Source organism: Athene cunicularia (genome assembly GCF_003259725.1).
Source record: "Athene cunicularia isolate RWA chromosome 26 unlocalized genomic scaffold, athCun1 chr26_part2, whole genome shotgun sequence".
NCBI classification, from domain to species: Eukaryota; Metazoa; Chordata; class Aves; order Strigiformes; family Strigidae; genus Athene; species Athene cunicularia.
Window position 1 is genome coordinate 1,628,738 of NW_020799137.1, and position 5,699 is coordinate 1,634,436.

Sequence of the window (5,699 nt, forward strand, 5' to 3'; positions counted from 1 at the left end):
GGCGGGGGCTCCGCCCAGGGAGCGCAGAGCCGGGCGGGCGCTGCCCTGACAAGGAGCCCCCAGAGCCAGCTTCGCCGGGGGGTGCTCTCAGCCTCGCACCGCTTCAGTGAGAGGCCGCCCCGGTCTGGCTGTGCATGCTGAGTCCAGTTAAAGCAGCCGGCTGAACGGCCTGGTCCTGCAGCAGGCTGGGAGCGAGCGCTCGGCTCTGAGGGTGGAAGAGTGAGTGAGATGCGGGCAAAGCTGTATTTAATCTCTAAGGAGGGAGGAGACGGCGCCATGGCAGGGTCACCAGGCAGAGCAGTGCTTGTCCAACTGGAATAGAGTCACTCAATGGAAAGGACTGGAAGCCGAAGGACCAGATCTGGAGAGCCATGTAGATCCCACTGAAACCAGCACCTTTGATGTTTAAATGCCTCAATGTAAGCTGGGTGTTGAAATGGAAAGTGTAAAACCCCTGTGGTGTGTCCTAAGGGTTATACTAACAGAATTATTAATGAGATTGCCAGAGTGGCTTCCTGGCTGGAGAGTGGCTGCTGTAGTGTACGCATCTAAACTCCCGTACTGGAGCACCACCCTTTCAAGGGCAGCATTGGCATCAGTTTCAGGAAATTGCTTTCCCCTGCTGAGCTAAGCTTTTGCCGGCAGGATAGATATGTGAAACAATTTTAAACAATAACAAAGTAGATCATGTCTTCCTCTTCCTGTGTGTATCTGCAGTCCTGTGAGCAGCCTGAACAAAAGTGATACTTTTGAAGGGAATGTAATAGAGTCGTGTCAGGGTCTACAGTCAGCTGGAACGAGTGGTGGGAGGTGGTGAACCCCCCACACTCCTACTAATCTCAAGGGCACAGTAATTGAAGCTTGCTAAGGATGCTACTATTGCTGTTATCAATTTCATTGTGATTATTTCAACACAGGGTGTGGAAATGAAACCTGCGTGGGTGCACACTCACTGAAAGAAGAGAAAGGCAAAAGTCTTCTGGAAAGTAAGGATCAGATGATCAAGAGAGAAGGACAAGAGATGGAAGAAGGTGAAAATACTCACAAATAATACCGATATACTTGTTTTTCCAGAGACTGATGCCACATGTAATAAGTGGCTGAAACCAAGTAAGATATAAAAGATTACTAAGCTGTCTGTATTTAGAGAATTTGGCCATCTCCACAACAGAGGGAGGTTGACTAGGGCTTGAGGGATGGTTGGGAGTGATCACACATACAAGTACCTATATCAGGAAGCAAGCTTCAGCAGGATCTAGTTCCTCCTGCTCCTGTTCAATAAACACACTGTGAGTATGAAACAGACCTTTTTTTTTTGAACCATGAGCTGGGTGGCGAGGCCAGATGACATCAGGGGAGTACATACAGCTTTGCAATTAGGTTTTTTTTTTTTTAAATAAGTCGTCTCTGCTTTTATGTAATCTAATCCTTGACAAGCACAAACTATTTACTTAGTGCTATCAGGTTGGTATATATTTGAAGAATCCAATCAACATTAAACTTCTAGTAACACCCGCCCCTGTTTCAGTTAATCTCTTGTAATATCCTCCAGTCAGCTCTGAGACCTGAAAGAACTTGTTTTTCTGTTTTTTTCATCTCCTTTGTTTTATCCTAATTGCTTAGACTAACTTCGCTGAGATATGACCTTGGCTGCAAAGTGTCTTTAGCTTAGACAGTCTCCTTAGTGAAGCTGTTTGGTAAAGGAGATGAGGACAGTCCTAGCAGAACTGAAATCTGCAGTTCTAAATGTTCGTACTCAGATCACAACAATTACTAATGGAGATGGGAGAGCAAAATAGCGACAATATTTTAGTTCCTTTTGTTCTTATTGGAGGGAAAAAAATGCAGTTAAATGTTCTTTTTTTTTTTTTTTTTTCTCCTCTTATCATCTGTTGTGCTTTTCTCAGTTGGAAACAAAAATATCAGCACCACATGACTGATTGGGCTTTTGCAAACCCAGCTTTGGGAATCCTTTTCCTGCAGGATAAAAGAGAAAACAGATCAAATTAGATTTCATTCTTCCATATGTTGCAACTGTATTACAAATATTTCAGAGTTCTCTTTTTTTTCCCTTCTCCTTAAAGCCTCTCATTTTAGGCATCAGGTGAATCTGTGAGAATTTCATGCACTCATTCAAAAAGATCTATTTGGTTCTGCTCTTCAAAATCACTAAGGAAATCTTCAATCTATGAGCAAAGCTTAACCTAAGTTCTGAAACCTATGGAAAATAAGTGCCCACAATTATAATTTTTTAAAAAATTTCATTATTTTTAAACCAGTCTTAGGCGTTTGAAAGATTTTAGTCATGCTTTTAAAATGCTTTGACCTGAAATAACACTCACAATGCTCTAACCATCCTTTCAACTCTGCCAATGCGGTTTACAGTGGGTCAGACCCTGAATTTTCAATGGTACAGAATTGTACTGTAGCATTTTATTCTCCTTTAGAAATGTTACAGGACCATGAAACTAGAAAAGTCAGACACCTTGCAAAAGCAGAAAATTAAGATGGTATCATTCTGTGAGTGCAGTGAGCATTCTTTTCAAAATAAAATCAGAGATTCAGGCTGGGCTGTGGTGATATTGCATGCCCTGGTCCAGCTTGAACTGAGGTTTTCACATACCTAACTAATGTACTAATTACCTGGTCTGATTTGCCTTAACAGCTGTTGAGAAATGGATTTTTGACGTGCCCCTCAGCTCTGACAAGCTGTTATCCCCACTAAGGTGGACTTACCAGGACTGCTCCAGCTGCACAAAGTATTTGTCAGATTTTGGTGAGAAAATCAGGTTTTGATGGTACTTTGTCACATTTCATACAGCCACTTGGGCAGCTGAAATCTGTTCTGTCATGCTGCATCAGCTGCAATAAAGCTTCATTCACTGGGCTTCAGCGTGCTTCTCACATGGTGTAAAAGGGGGCATCAAGAAAGCAGGACTGCGCCGTTGGCACTTCAAGCTGAGTTTGCCCCAATGTGTTTCCATAGTTGATGCGCTGACAAGGAGTAACCCAGTCTTCCAGAAGCTTGTGTTGTTGCATACCTGGAAAAACATTTCTTGGGGACTGAAATGTGTGTGATTTAGTCTGACTGAACAATAACATCAAGTCCAAGGGGCCATCATGTACCCAGGATTTCTTGTACTTTTACCTGATGGAGATTATTTCTTCATGCAGCATGAGAATTTTTTACATTTGTCCAGGATTTCTCTGTGTCTGGTAATACTATAAAGATCCACAGAGCACAGACTTTGGCTGCATACCATCTATTCAGTGAATATGATACTTTCAGAAAATACTGGACTTGCTGTGTATTTGTGATAAAGTCTGTAGCTTCACAGTGGGTCTGTGGGGATTCTTGAGGGTTTTGGATGAAAATTCTTTGAATGTACAACTATGCAGCTCTTGCTTTCTGTTCTTTCTCACATGTGTTGGACAAATAATGGGTGCACATTCACTTATATCCGTGAATTCCTAAAAATGTGATAACCTTAACCCTATGTCTGTCTGCTCACTACCTGCCTGTGCCAGGTTTGAGATGACCTGGGATTTCTACACATATTTTCCAGCACTCAGATTGACAACAGCAACATGCTGCGTGTATTTCAGTGAGGTGTTCACTCCTCCTCATTCCCAGGTCACAGAAAACTCATCTGGGTGTGAGGATTGATGAGTGCATGTGCACAGATAGAGTAAAATGCTCAGATTTCATCACTAAGGGGACAGTGCTTTACCAGGACTTTGTTTTTTCAGGTTTATCTCCCGTCCAAGTGCAAATCCATTTTATTTCAAATATCCATCCTCAGTCCTGTGTGCTTCATCCTAGATTTATTCTGGCTCCTTTATGAAGGCCAGAAAACCAAATCCAGATGCCTGTTTGGTAAATTCCTACATAACAACAGAGCAGACAAGGGTGAGACTATATGGGGGCTCTGCATGTCCCTGGGCAGTGCAGTTTTTCCTGCTCTAGTTAAGTCTTACCCTGTGGCCACCAGCTTTATGCCCTGAGATGTTTCAGCCCATTTTGGGCCAGGGTCAGGAGGGTACCTAATCACCTTGGTCCTTGGTCTTCAGGGATGGGTTTTATTCTGTGGCTCAGAATGACTCTTGCAGGCTCTAATATAATTGATTTTATTAATTTAAAGTCTATATGCAACATCTGGAGCTGACCCTGGATGTTGGCTGGGATCTGGTGAAGGGAGGTGGAGTGCTCAGAGCAGCTTACAACAGGAAGTAGCATGTTGCAACAGCCAGTTCCTTAACATGGATTTCACCTTCTGATACAATGAATTGCATAACCCAAGTGAGTGGGGACAGATTCAGTCATTCCTCTCACCTCTCTCCCATTGCAGCAGGATACAGCTGTGGCTTGCTGCAGCCTTTATGGCCACCTGCTCATGACTCCCTGTGTCATTTGCCATCTAAAATCTTATTTCTTAGCTCCCAGACACTAGCATTACCCCATGTACTTTCATTCTTTGCTCCCTTTCTTTCCTCATGGCTTTTCACAAAATGAGCACCCAGATTTTCTCTTGGACAGGTCAGGTTAATTGCAGCAGGAAAACACATGGTTGGGGTTGGGGACAGGGCTGAGTTTCAGAGCAGGGGAAGGTGTAATGTAGTTAATCATTCACAAACATGGCCCCTTCCTTTCCTGGAGCAGGATCCGGCAGAAGGTTCTTGATTCCCAAGCAGGGATCGATCGATGTGCGCACAAGGGGGTTGTTCCAAGCGAGGGCCCTCGCTGATCCCGGGTGCATCTGTCACAGGCTGACACAGGAGCAATTAGTGCTGGGCTGAATGTTTGTGCTGTTGAGTTGCTCTGGCGTGTCTCTGCATTGCTAATACCTCCTGTCTGTTTCAGTGGTGTGACAGAAAACAAGAGGTTCATTTTAGATAGATATGTTTTAATCGGGGGGTGACTATCCACATGAGGAAGTTGCTAAGGACATAAATGTAAGAAGAGTCCCACTGGATCAGACATATGCCCGCTGAGCTCAGTGTTATTTTCTAGTGGTGGCTCATAGCAAATGCCTTGGGAAGTATGTAGAAGAGGGGTAGAGTAACAGCATCACCACCCCAAGATATTCTCCCCACCTTCAGAGATTCCTGTCTCAGAGAATTCCTGAACCACTAGCCTGTATTTTCTCATCCCAAACTATTATCTGGCTACAGGTTTTTGCTTGTCTGTTTTATCCACCCCCACTCCCCACAAGTAGCTGAATGCCTTGCCAGGGTCTGTGAAAGTAACAGAGTCTCCTCCTGGATTTGGGGTCCTGTTACAGGACCTGTTACAGGAGCAGGTATTTCTTAGTGTTGGCAAAGACTTCCTTCCCAATTGTCTTGACAGGATTCTTCATGTATTTTGGTTTTGTTTTAATCTTCCTTTGCAATGCTGGGTGCAGTTCACTTGGGATCATCTGATCTGGTCTAATCCTCCCCCTCTAGAAGACAGGCCTGACCCCTTGCCTGGGGGCAGCTTGCTGTGGCCTTTTATGGGGCCTCCTATTGCACAGCCCCAACCTTTGCCTGTTGCGAAATACACCCTCAGCTCTGCAGAGGCTGGAGAGGGACAAGGTTCCTGACATCAAGTAAAGTAGCACCTTCAGTAGCCTTCTGGAGAGGTGGAAGGGGAAGAGAAACAGGGATTTTGTTCTTTTTTTCACTGTAGACTGGGAAGGGAATGGCAGGTAAGGAAAACT

The 5,699-nt window shown here is 44.3% G+C and overlaps 1 long non-coding RNA gene across 1 annotated transcript; it reads left to right on the forward strand.

Moving 5' to 3' along the window:
- LOC113489018 lies at positions 1 to 3,132 on the forward strand. Its single transcript, XR_003400000.1, has 3 exons — positions 1 to 419; positions 918 to 1,110; positions 2,666 to 3,132. It is a non-coding gene; the product is annotated as an uncharacterized LOC113489018 (long non-coding RNA).
- The last annotated feature ends 2,567 nt before the right edge of the window (positions 3,133 to 5,699 follow it).